The 14,349-nt window shown below is 32.5% G+C and overlaps 1 long non-coding RNA gene across 15 annotated transcripts in view; it reads left to right on the top strand.

The window, feature by feature from the left end:
* LOC112661817 (uncharacterized) overlaps positions 1-14,349 on the top strand; it is a 268,322-nt gene that overhangs the window by 43,869 nt on the left and 210,104 nt on the right. For 14 of the 15 annotated variants that reach the window (XR_007407603.1, XR_007407613.1, XR_007407609.1 and 11 more), the window contains one exon: positions 13,362-13,521. The exons of the other annotated variant lie outside the window; for it this stretch is intronic. This is a non-coding gene — a long non-coding RNA (uncharacterized LOC112661817). The remainder of the gene's footprint in view (positions 1-13,361; positions 13,522-14,349) is intronic. 15 annotated transcript variants of the gene reach the window in all.

Genomic DNA, 14,349 nt, shown 5'->3' on the forward strand with positions numbered 1-14,349 from the left:
TGCTATGTTGAGGGAGAAGAAAATATAATTGTCATAGATTCTTATCTAAATATTGTACAATATAATATGGTCAAATTTATCTTTTGTTGATTTTCTAAGATATTGAAAATGTTTTGTATGTTTTTTATCAAATACACTCAATAGGAAAAAAAATAACCAGAAAAACAATAAATATATGTATATATGTATGTATAAATATATATATTTATAACATTTTCTTTATTCATTCATCCATCAGTAGATGCTTAGATTGTTTCCATATCTTGCCTATTTTAAATAATGCTGCAGTCAACATAGGAGTGTATTGATCCTTGAGATACTGATTCTATTTCTTTTAGATACATACCTAGAAATGAGATTGCTGGATCATATAGTAATTCTATTATTAATTTTTTGAAGAAGCTTCATACAGTTTTTTATAGTAATTGTACCAATTTAGAATTCCTAGCAACAGTGTACAAAGGGTTTGCTTTTCTCCACATCCTCAACCAACACTTGTTACCTCTTGTCTTTTTGACTCAGGACCCAGGGATAAGGTTCAGAGGAGAGACCGCAAAGCCCTGGGGATGGTTGGTCAAAACTCTGACTCAGAACCCAGGGGGCAGAGCAGAGTGCAGCAATACAACCCTGGTGATGACAGATCAAATCTCCACTTAGCTACCAAAGAGGGCTGCGGCAGCATAATAACAGCATGACCCAGTTGATGGCAAATCAAGCTTAGCACTTGTTGGGTGGGGCACAGTGCAGAGGAGCTCAGAACCGCTAGATGGCACACTCTGTGGTGCCCCAGTTCAGAGAGTGAGACACAGGCCTAGGCAAGTCTCACCAAGACTGGTCAGGGACTCCAGGCAGCTGTGTCAGCTGTGATCAGTCTTGGTGAAAACTGCCCCTAAAGATTGTGGGATCCTCCGTAGGAAAGGCGACAGATGTCCATAGTAGTGATGAGGATTGCTAAAGTCCTCCTGGTTTGATTTTTGTTGTTTTCTTGTTTTTTTGCTGGAATGGATACCCTCTGCGGGAGCTCCCCCTGGGCCCTGAGCAGCTCTAGGGGATGGAATAGCATGGCGCAGGTAAGATGCTTTCTATGCTTTTCTATGTGATAGTTGGATTTTGTGCTCCAGAAAGCTTCTGCTGCTTTGTTGTATTCCAGAGCTTTTGAATATCTATTTTCTCTGATTTATAGTTGTTTCTTGTGGTGTAGATGAGTGTTAGGACTTCCAGCCTGCCATCTTGTTGATGTCACTTTCTGCATTATAAATTTTAGGACACTATAATGTTATGTGAGTCTCCTGATTATGAACAAGTACACTAGAATATATACAGTGTGAATTTTGAATAGACCAGACATGAATCAGTGTGAAAATTGACATTCCTAAAGAACCTCTTGAATACAGAGAAGAGGAGGTATCATTAAATCATCTAACCTATCCTAAATTGGTTTGCTCTTATGAGTTCATATTTAAATATTAGCTAAACTAAAGATTATTAACACAAAAAAACACCTATATCACAATATAATTGAAATGATACCATATGTATGCAGTTTATTATTTGTTTGTTTCCATACTCTCCTGTGCTCTGGAAGCCTGAACCTTTGGACAGGAACAGATGGTGCCACTCTCTCATTTGCTCCTGATTGGGCTCAGAAATTGGAAACAACAATGGAAGAATCAGGGGGAATCCCAATTGTCTTCCTTTATCCTTGATGCTGGAATACGGGTTCAGGGTCTCTGGTGGTTGTGTTCTATTCTACCTGAAGTACCTCATCTGTATAGTTCCCCTCATAGTCCTGTTGCACTTTTCAATCTAGGCTTGAAAAAGACTTTCTCTATTGATAGTTTTTAAGTACCTCAATATCTTTTAATTCCCATTCACATCTGCAAGTTATCCCCTCATTAAAGCTATATGGGCATTCTATTTGATAAAAATAATAATAGCATTCATATCAGTATCTTGTCGATCAAAGACTACATCTGGTTCTTCAGTTACTTTCCAGCAGGTGTTATTTTAGTAATAAAAATGATTGGGGTAATCAAGTCAATAAAGTAAATAAATAAAAGCTGCATGCATAATTTAGCTTTTGAAGAGTGAAAATTTCCTTTCTTTATATCTCAAGGAAGTGACTTGGATTTGACTTTCCACCTAAAATATGCTCTTTTTCATTCAATAAGGGTCATATATTGATAATTTGAACCTAAAAACCCAAATAATAGATACTATTTTTAAAAAATAATTTACTCAATCTTTAATTTGTATCCTCAAGTAATAGGGAGTTCTTACTCAAAAAAAGTGAATTTGGGACCATAACAATGGCTAATTTTGATAAATTTTGAACACTACAAAAGTTAGGGAGAATATCTGTTTGATTCCTTTCTGTGTCCCAGCACCAGCATTAATCTTAGTAGGTGCTTACTAAATGTTCTAAATATGTGTTGGTTAAGTTAGTAAATATATGAAAAGTTGGAACCATATAGAATTTCACCATAGAGGGCTTTCACATGCTTAATTGAGCTCTTTAGCTTGTTACAACTCTATAGATAACATTTTATCATCAATTTCTCAAATGAAGAAAGAAGGATGGATATTTTAAAACCATTTCTAAAATCTCATAGCTGGGGCACCTGGGTGGCTCAGTGGTTGAGCGTGTGCCTTTGGCTCAGGTCATGATCCTGGGGTCCTGGGATTGAGTCCCTCTGCCTATGTCTCTGCCTCTTTCTGTGTGTCTCTCATGAATAATAAATAAAATCTTTTAAAAATATATAAAAAATTAAATCTCATACCTAGGTATGTGTTGAATCCATTAATCCATTCACCTTTATTCAATGACCTGTTTCAGTGATAATGTACTACTTACAATATGTATCCGTTTAATGGAGTTTTCCAATGTTATTTAGTATTAGTGAATATATGTTCATTGATACATGATCATCGAAGCCACTATTACTAAATATTATGTATAATGTGCTCAACTGTCTACTTATATCATTGCTTTTCAGTTCTTAAGACAACTCTAAAAACGGTATATATTACTTTTATCATCATCATTGTATTATTATTTTACACAAGAGGAAACTGAGGCAGGGGATGTGAAGCTCTAGTACTGTACTCAGCAAAAGCCATGGGGATATTAAAACATACTAGTGCACTTTAAGAAAATACTTTATTTTCCATCAGCTATAGCGAAAAATAAAACTTTAGCTAAAAAACAAAAGATTAGAGAGCAATTAGATAATATTCAACATATTTATATCCATAATAATAAATAATCATTGTGACAAAATTTTCAATTGCATTGATATTATGTAAAGTCAAGAATTAAAATATGTAAAAATATTTTTTCATGTAGACATAAAAAGTCAATGATGTGTGGTTTGGTTTCTTGAGGTTTGACTCAGATGACACAAAAATAGCTATCAACTCAGTATCTGTTTAAAATACCAGTGTTCAGAATTAGTGAAAACCTGTTTGCACATTATAGGGTAGTATATTATAATATCATTCATTGGAATATATATTTGTATTTTTTTCTATCAAAATAATTCCATCTTTATATATACTTTGAAGCCATTCCATTAGACGTGGTCTTCTCTATTGGTGCTCTTGGAATTAATCTTGTGTGAAGCAGCAGTTTCACTTTTGGCAAATTCTTATAGGGTTTTCTTTTGAAATTGGATTTTGTAAATTTCCTTTCCTAAAAAAAATAAATAAAAATAAATGCAAACAAAATTGGATTCAGTATATAGGCATAACATTATACCTCTGTCTCAATATAGAAATCACAAGTGTCTGGCTAAGTGAGATGTTTGGGAATATATTGATATGGAACACCAATATCTGAAAACACCCTAAAAAATAATTATAACATGCTTTTAGTGTTGAGGTAGAAACTATTTTTGTAAAGGTCTTGGTTATGTCTTCCATTTTGCTATCAATATTTATATGTTGTTTTCTGCTTGAATTCCTTCTTTATTTCTTAGTATTTGGAGCCATCTATTTTTCACTTGTTATTGTCCAAGTAGGGAAACTTACTTGATTCAATTTATATGAGATAAAGATGAAACACACTCATAATAGTAAATGGAATCATAAGAATAACATTTTACTTACCATAGCTAAATAGACATCTGAAAATAGCAATCAAAAACTTGAAAAAAATCCATAGTGAGGAATCAGAATTTCTGAGTTAAGCATCTGATAATAGTTGAAAGTCATTTGCATATCTTAGCAATCACTGCAATAAAATTATGGTTCAGTGCAACATTAGTTGCTGCTTTTATTCATAGCTTCGTTCTTATACAGTCTTAAAAAATACTTGATTTTATGTAAATGGCATAAAACCAAAAAATTATATATAAGAAATGTGTGTGTTGTACATGCATGTATATCTCTTGGTCTTTGCAAAGTTCAAATCAAAATTCAGAATTGAAGTGGTAGTTACTTTCTTCCATTTTTACCTTTAAATGTCCTGTTTTAATAAAGGTCAATAAGAAAATTATAACAGGAATGGAATTGACATAAAACAGGCTCAGTATTGACTGCATAATATATATTGCTATTCTTAGGCAGGATTTCAAGACTAAGAAATAATAAGAAACAGGACACAAAAAACTGATCCCACTTTTATATAAAAGCTGATTTCCAAAAAAGGGGATGACCTGATATTGAGATATTGAATATTTCATAGGACAGCATGCCTTTCTATTTAAAATGTTTAGTGGAAGGCAGCCCCGGTGGCTCAGCGGTTTAGCGCCGCCTTCAGCCCAAGGCGTGATCCTGGAGACCCAGGATGGAGTCCCACGTTGGGCTCCCTCCGTGGAGCCTGCTCTCCCTCTGCCTGTGTCTCTGCCTCTCTCTCTCTCTCCTCTCTGTGTATTCTCATAAATAAATAAAAATAAAATCTTTAAAAATAAGTAAATAAAATAAAATATTTAGTGGAAGTTAAAGGATTGAGCAATATATGTGTATTTGATATGCACATATATAAGTTGAATCATTTGAGACTGCTAATATTTAATCACTTTTAACTTATATAAACAGTGATTCAACCTAATACTATAAATACTGATAGTTCATATATCACACAAATGTGAGCATTTGCTTCACTGCATAGTATATGTTATGATTTAAAAAAATAACAGCTGATGATATTTATATTTACTTTATATAACCACACCCATGATGAATTTTTGATTGCTAAGGAGCAGGGGGCATATAATTTAATCAAAGTCATTGATTATTAAAATATCATAAATATATGTGCATACATAATTTGAATACATTACCTTAGTACCCCCGATTGCAAATTAAACCTTCAGTATTTTTTTTAAACTTAGAGACCCAATGTTAATTTCAACAAATTTACATTTATAATAAGTGAAATCTTGGGGGAAAAACCTACTCTTATGTGCAAAATTACATATATATGTAAAATATATTTGTGTTTACAAATAATATATGTATATGAAATTCTTAATTTCTTGTGCTAATAACTTTGCCACTGTTAATGAAAAAATACTAAAAGATACTTTCTTTTGAATTTGGGAATCTCTTTACCTTATTGTAGACTTCTGATAATTGTTAGACAGTTTTTTTGTAAACAAAATAAATTGTATTTTGCATACAAAATACATTTTGTAAGCATAGATAAATTGATTGATGTATCTATGTAAAGGAGGGGTATATGAATGAAGGGAAGGTGCAGGTTTAAAGGAAGTTACCTTTCTGCATCATTGTTTCAAGGGTGGACATTTGATTCAGATAGAAGTAGATTTATTTCCAGTTTCTATCACTTCAAAGTAAGTTTATTTTTAGCAGATTTTATTTCAATTTTCAATTTCCTTATCTGTGAAATGGTAAAATTAATTGAGCTAACTCAAGAAGTAAATGAACCAATTCATAAGAAAGCACTTGCCAAAGGACCTAATACATGCTAAGTCTTCCATAAAAAGAAGCTGTCATTAGTTGTCATTATCATCACTCCCAGGGCTGGGTAAAATGTGCAAAATATAAGTATAGAGCTCCTTATTTAGAAAGCAGGGGGGAGGGGAAGAATTGCTAAAGGTACTAAAATATATCCTATTTCACTATGTTTTTGCTTTTTTCTGAAGATCACAAATTCATTCCACTTGAATGCCTATCCCTCGCCCCTCATAAGTTTGGTTTACACGTAATTTCAAAGTACTTTGACCCTGAATATGCCTCAAGGAAACTTTGATTCATACCCACTATTAACAGCACTGGTCTTTACATTCTTTGAAATCTAAATACCCACAAAAGGAGTCTGGTTTTTCCATTCTACATTTTAAGAACAGGTCACTGGTTGTTGGCCTCTACCTATTGGCTTTCTTTGATTATCTCACCCACCATTTTTTCAATTAGCTAGGTACATGGGATAGAAAGGGAGGGAGAATCACAGGGTATTAATAACTAAGGAGCATTAGTGGCTATGCTGAGGCATTTTCCATTAACCAAAGGATGGGCAAGTCAGCTATGGTGATTTAACAACATTCAAAATATGGGGAAAAAGCCCTTTTATCCAAATAATTTAACTTGGCAGATAATCTTAAAATACTTATAGTATGAATTTTATACAGTCATCTTAACATTGAAAATATAAATGTTAACTTATTGAAAAAAATTTATCATCTAAAGCCAGGGGTTTTTCTTTTAAATCAGCTGATGGACAGTCCTATGCACTTTCTTTTACTTTTTTTTAACATAAACTATACTTAAAATTCATCCTATGCAATTTTCTGTTTCCATCTCTTTAAAGTGCATCGAGCAATTACAAACACTTGTAAGCAATTTGTGTGCAGAATTATTTTATATGCTTTTCATTTCTTCCCAGTTTTTTTTTTATAGTTGTCAACCCACAGTTACTTTGAAAGCATATTTCAAGCAACTCACCTTTATAGAGTTGTTTTCAAAGCATGCAACTTCGCTTTTATAGAAACAACTCTTTATTTTCACACTCCTATTTTCATAAGTTTAAGTAATATTTAAATAAATTATGTAAGTGAAAAAAAACAAAAACAACTGGTACAAGCAGATTTGGGGATAAACACATCTGATACTTGGTACACATACTGCTGAAACAAAGAGAACAGAAGTGTAGAAGACAGAAGTTATGTAAACCAAAAGCATTCAGAAAGCCATAGACTTCAGTAAATATGTTTAACAGAAAGACTAGAAAGCATTGTTTTATGTGGCAAATTGGTAAAATGAAGGTCATTTAAAATAATTTTTGTTATATTTTTATTCCTTAGCTCATTAAAGTTATGTTTTTCCAGTCTTACCAAATTTGTCTCCAAAGGGGAAGGAAAAGTGGAAACAAAGATTTTCTTTTTACTCACATCTACTAAATAGGTAGTTAAACCTTTTTACCTTATTTAATTCACATAATAAGATGATTTGCCCATAGTTGAGATAATGACCTTGAAATTGATATTTTTAAAATAGGCTATATTACAGTTCTTAAGGATGGAACCCAGAAACAACACATATCATGAATCCTGGGTATTTGCAGTTTGGGAATAAAACAAGAAAGATAAATTTGTTAAAAATATTGTAGATCTATTATGGAAACTTTTCTGAAAAGGACATGGTGAATGAATAAAGATTACACGTAAAGAAAAGAAGTAAGAAAAATTGCAGTTTGGATTTTCTTTTCTTATGACAAGAAATTAGCTTAGTGACTTTAAATTCAGATCATACAAAGGGGATGACTTTCAGACAAACCCCCTAAGAAATGTTAACAATAAACAGGATAAGAATAGGTAGGATATTGTCTAAAGATGCCTTCAACCTACTTATATTAATATTTATATTTTTAATATCTTAAAGACAAAACATTTTGCAAATATTTCAAGCTTTTGTCTTTAATAATGATTGAGACTTTCCTCCTCCATTATCTGGTGTCAATAATCCCTTTCTCCCCAACCATTCCTCTAGAAAGACTATTAATTCAAGTTTCAAGAGCCTCAGTCTCAGGAAACAACTTTATTTTTATGTTAAGGGAGAAAATAAGAATTTTGTTATCTTCTGTCTGAATATTAGGAATATGGAACAAATAATTTCCTGTTTCCATGATGATTTTTTTCTTAAGAATGCATTACTAAAATGTATACTCCAACTAAAGAGCTAAAATTTTAGGCATTTGAATTTTCAGTGTTTCAATTCTCTATGTCTCTAAAACCTAGAAAAGTCTGGCACATGTTTGATGAATTTAGTAATAATACATTACTAGAATGTATATTCCAAGAGACCTGAAATTTTAGGTGTTTGAATTTTGGGTCTTTTAATTCTCCATGTTTCTAAAATGTAGAAAAATGTCTGGCACAAGTTTGATGTTAATTTGGGATTCATTGAATGCATAAATGAGTGCCACCGACAGTTTTCCCTGTCATTAACTGGTCTGTAGTAAAATTAGCAGTGGCTGTCTAGAATTCCCTAATGAGGACATTCCTGTGCCATGAATGAGGACACACAGAATGAATTGGCAAATACACATTTGTGTCAATCTGATCTTTAGTGAATTCTCCAGATCTGTATATCCAGGCTCCAAGTGTGTGAGCAAATTCAGAGATCTTGCTAAAAATCTCTAATTATCTTGTGGGAGGAGTACTACTGCCAGCATTATAAAAGTACATTAACTACAGAAGTTAGTCACATTTAAAAAAATATTAATTTTATCATAATGTATGGAGATGTTGAATCACTCTGTTGTACACCTGAAACTAATGTACCAACATAGTGTGCCAACTATACTCAAATAAATTAAAAATTAAAAAATATATATAAATTTTGAAGTGTATTGATTTTTGTTATAACATGTTTTCTTTTTTTCATATTCAAATCCATAGCATGCCTGCATTTAATTTTCCTGTATTATGAAATAAGTTATATTTTATCTATATTTAATAACTTTGACAGATAAAATATTGGATAATAGTTGGTGATTCCAAGTGTTATATATCAATTTGTTATGTATCAATTTTTTGTGTATACTTAATCACTCCTAGAAATGTATATTACCTTCTAATAAAGTATAATTCTATCTTAATATATGATTTTAATATTGTTTTATTGTGACTTATAAATAGTTCTCTAAGGGTTGCCTAGGTAGCTCTGTCAGTTAAGCGTTTGCCTTAGGCATAGGTCATGACCCCAGGGTCCTGGGATTGAGTCCTACATCGAGATCCCTGCTAAGCAGAGATCCTGCTTCTCCCTCTCCTTCTACTGTTGCCCTCATTTATTCTCCTTCTCTCTAATAAATAAATAAAATCTTTTAAAAAATAAGTCTTATTATGAGAGGGAGAAGGCATAGATGGGTTGGCAAACTTATACTTATTCTTCCTCAAAAGTAGTAAACTGTAGTCAAGCATCCTTCTAAATTAAATCTGAAATGATATATTATTGTACTACACAACAGTATTTTATGGAATAATTTTTTTACATGACATTGGGCATCTAAAAATTAATTTATTTGGCCTATTATCTATTTTTACATTTTTAACTTAATGAAATTGTTTTTTATCTATCCCTCCTTCTCTGTTTTTTTCTCCTTATTGAATTAGTTTATCTTTTTTGTATTTTTTTCTTGAAGAAAACAATTCTTTTGGTTAATTATCAGTGCTATATTTCTCTTCATTATCACTTATCCCTTTATTTTTATTTACTCTGGAGAATTTCTTTTTTTTATTTTTTATTTTTATTTTATTTTTTTACTTTTTTTACTTTTTTTTTTTAAGATCATATTTATTCATTCATGACAGACATAAAAAGAAAGAGAAGCAGAGACATAGGCAGAGGGAGAAGCAGGCTCCACGCAGAGACCAATGCAGGACTCAATCCTGGGACCCCAAGATCACGCCCTGAGCTGAAGGCAGATGCTTAACCCTGAACCACCCATGTGTCCCAGGCTTACTTGATAATAGTCTGCTAATTAATAGACTTGTTTTAATTTAATTCAGTATAATTTTATTTGGGTTTTAATTTTCTTGGCCAAAATTTCTGTATTGCAATATATACTTTGTTCACACTAATTTTTTTAAAAATTGTAAACCTGTGATTTGGCTTTATGTAGTCATTAGTAACAGTAGAGTGAGGACTTTACTGAGGATTTTTTTCTATTTCTGTAATTTGGAAACATCATTAGAAAATGGAGCTTGTCATATTTCTCCTTTGACTTTTTAAAAAGGTTTTTAGATGTGGGTTTGGTGCGTGTTTTAACTCCTAACCAATGATTACTACATTGGAACAATCTCATCAACACTTAAAAGTTAATTTGTCTTCTGTATGATTTATAGTTTTATTTAATTTTTCTACGCCACTAATCATACTGCCTTTATTTTTTTTTCATATTATCCACTTTTGCCCACTTGGCTGCTCAGGGTTAAGAGATTTTTTTTAAAGATTTTATTTATTAAAAAAAAGATTTTATTTATTTATTCATGAGAGACACGGAGAAAGAGAGACAGAGAGGCAGAGACATAGGCAGCGGGAGAAACAGGCTCCATATAGGGAGCCCAATGTGGGACTCGATCCCAGAACTCCAGGATCACACCCTGAGCTGAAGGCAGGTGCTCAACTGCTGAGGCACTCAGGTGTCCCAGGTTAAGGGATTTTTGAAACCTCTATTCCAGTGCATTGTTTTTGTTGTATTCATAAGACATTTAAAAGTATATGTTATATTTTCCTTTGGTTTAAATTTGTGATTGTTAGCTAGTCTTTTTGAATGATTTTCTTTAATAACATTTTTCTTGATATCTGAGTTTTGTTGTAAACATATTGTTCCTTGGTTATTTTGATATTATTATTGTTAGTCTGAGAATCATTTGGTTTGCTTTGTTTTACTTCTGTAGTACAATCTTCAGAAAATACACATTGAGGGAGTGTTGTTTTTTCCTTATCTTTTCTTTGTGGTTTTGTTTTGTATTTTGTTGTTTGTTTGTAACCCAACATGAAAATTCTGTTTTTAGCAATAGAGGTTTTAAACTAATTTACATTTACTTTCATAGTTGATATTTGGTCTTTTGTTAACTTTGGTATACTTTTTTTTCTTTTCTTTTATTGTTTTCTTTACACCATGCATGTTCTATGAACTGCTGCTCCCCTGAGTGTTTTCTTAGTTTTGTTTTCAGGAAAAAGTATAACATATTTTATTAGGTTTCTATACTTGACATAAATAATATTATCTATATTTTTAAACATGTTAACTAAGAAACAAAAGTTTAAAAACCCTTGTGTTGCTAGGCTGTAAATTAAGTGATGAGACTAGAATCTTAAAATGGTTCTGATATTAATGCCCATTTCATCTCTACCTCAAGGAAAAGAAAAAAAATGCTTGTATATTTTACTAAGGCTAATAGTTCATACATTGAGCCACAAAATGATATTTGGAACTGCAAAAGAACATAGGCTGAGATGAAACGGAATGAGCTCATCCCAGTAAAGTATATCTGTGTATTGCAGGGTCTCTGCATGTTAATTGGTGTAATATTTTAAAAGACATGGTCAGTAATTTTCATTTGATATAAGTGGCCATTTGGCAACACGATAGTGCTATAAGAAGCTGAGTAATGGGATCAAAAGGACACTTGCCTTAGCTGACTATTACTTCTTATTTAATATACATCGAAGAGACTATTAGTCAGGAAACCTTGTAAAGAGTCTATGGCACCGTTTATAGCTATTGAAAATAATTTAACTAAATCGTGGTGGGATGATTAAAAGAAAGTGTTATACATAACAAAATACATGAACAAGGAGTTAGAATGATTTGGTGATGGCCCTAAAAAAGAATATTAAAAGCCATCTGAAAATGGTGAAGCACCTCATCTTTAAGATTGTTAAGGTCAACTTAATACATGGCCAGAGTTGGTAAGAGCATAATGGCCTTGATTTTATATTTATTTAGTTTAGGTGCATGCAAATGAAAATTATTAGGTTGAAAATATAAGAATTGTGGCTATGAGAATTATGTCCAGATCTGAAAATCACAAACAAATACATATCCTCTTGTAGGTTACAGAAAGTAACTTCTTAAACTATGTAGGGGAAGTGTAACTTTACCTATCTTAAGTTGTCAGCTGGAACTTTTAACAGAAGGACAGAATAACAAGAGAAAAATCAGTTTTTTAACATATGCAACACGTACCACATAGAAGAAACCTAAACAAAGGTGATTCAAAGCAGTTGTTTAGAGCTAAGGCTTATATTGTATTTTCAACAAAGAACAATAAAGTTGTAGAAAAATGACAAGATGAAAGGCAGCAGTTCTAGGCTTCCAAGGACAGCAGTCTGGGAAGGTAAATATAATGCTAGGAAACTAATGAAGTAAGGTTTGCAGATTCCTCTGTTGTCTTTTCTAGACTGATAAGAATTTGTCTCCAGTAAAAGGAGATACGATATCCTGCTTTTAGGCTAGAGAGGGGGAGCTTGCTTTGGGTTTGCTGCTTCTTAATTGCCTTCAGCTCAAAATAACTTTCATGTAAAAGAGGCATATTTTAGGGTAATGTATTCAGGTGTCCTTCAAATTCTTATTCACCTCAACCTCTTTAGGTAGGAATGCTAATAATCAGAAGTAACATATAGTGAAGGTGAGACTACCATCACAGAAATCTATTTTAGATTTTGGGAAATTGTTAGAAATATTTATAAATAATTTCTATAACTATAAGGTATTAGTAAATCTAGTACTTGAGTATTGGAATATATTGGGCATTTTACCTCCTTTGAGTTTCTGAATCTATCAATGAGTACTGGACCTTCCAATCTTTGTGACTATGATGCAGTATTGTATTAGGGAACGCAAATACTGAGTCCTAACTATGGAACTTTTGGAACACAATTGGCATGATGCTGAGTGAGGCTTCTTCCACTTTGTGCTTGCACAGCATGTAACACAAATGACAACCAGTTAAAATTAAATTTCTGATTAATGGTAAGTTTTTAGTATGAATATGTGTCCACTGTTTCATGGAACATGGCTACTAAGAATTATTTTTTGTTTGTCTGAAATTCGAATTTAACTGGGCATCTTGTATTTTACCTAGTACTCTAGGCTAATGAGCCATACCTAAGTAGCTGACTAGTTGGTTAAAATGTTCAGTTTTGTTGCTTAGAATTCACAATCAAGGCTTTTGGAGAATATGGAACATTTTAGAAAAATAATACCCCTCTAAAAAAAAATCAAGCTATTGGTGTATGTCCATGACTTATGTTTACTCCTCAGTAAGTGCTAAAAGAGACAAATGCCAATGCTACTAAAGAGAAAAGCTTCAATTTAGGTGAACCTGTCTAAAGGAAGAATATATATATAATCTGTTGTGAGAAATGAAAACCTTTCTGCTTTTTTCCAGATATCCAACACTGTATTAGTGTCCATAATTTGAAACTACCAAAAGTAACTTCTCTGCCTCATGTTTTCACTGTGGTAAACCAAAACAGGAAGGTCAGAAATACCAGGATTTAGCTTGGCATCAATGGGAAATTAAAACAACAGCAACAAAAAGAAAATAGGTAACCTAATTCATTATTCCCTCCCAGAAAACTCCAATGGTTGCTATGTTTGGCAAATATAATAGTATTCTTATACATAGGAGTAATTTATAAGATGGCAGGCAAGGAAAGTTTTACCTATTATTTTTCATTGTTCAGAGTCAAATACCAAGACTAAAGCCACAGACTGAGGTCTGTACTCCTGTGGTCAAAAGACAGAGTCCAAGAGTGGACTTTGCATTAAAATTTTATGGTTTAAACGATTTCTGCTGGTGGACATCAATAGATTGGATTCCTGCTCCCACTTAAATCTTTGGGCAGTAATATAAGATTTTGAGGAAATTGGAGACCTGGCATTAAGCTGGATGGGGATGTATGGTTATTCCTTTCAGGGCCTTTATAGTCACATAAACAATGAATGGGCAGTCTTCAGATTTCAGCCTTGAATTTATACCAGTGATCACTGGACCTGTAGCAGAGGACCTATACCAACGATCACTGTATATTTCTGCATCTTGTAGCTTTTCTAAATTAGAATGTTTATTGCAATAGCCTTATTTTTCCATTCACTAGTATATTTTGTATGTGGAGTCATGTTTAAATGATCAGATAGCTCAAAGGTTACAGAGAAACATCTGGACATTTTGAAGTTACATGTACCTCATGTTTATATTCTAGAATAAGATATGATAGTACATATAAGCATAGGCATAACAGCTTCTTCATTTGCAGAATTGGCAAATGGGATAGTTCCATTGGATTAGAAATTCCTGGATGTATATAAATAAGTGAGGATCCTTGTCTATATATATCAGGGGCATATGTGAGCTCTGAGTTCTCAACGGGTAG

Source organism: Canis lupus, chromosome 31, assembly GCF_003254725.2.
Source record: "Canis lupus dingo isolate Sandy chromosome 31, ASM325472v2, whole genome shotgun sequence".
NCBI classification, from domain to species: Eukaryota; Metazoa; Chordata; class Mammalia; order Carnivora; family Canidae; genus Canis; species Canis lupus.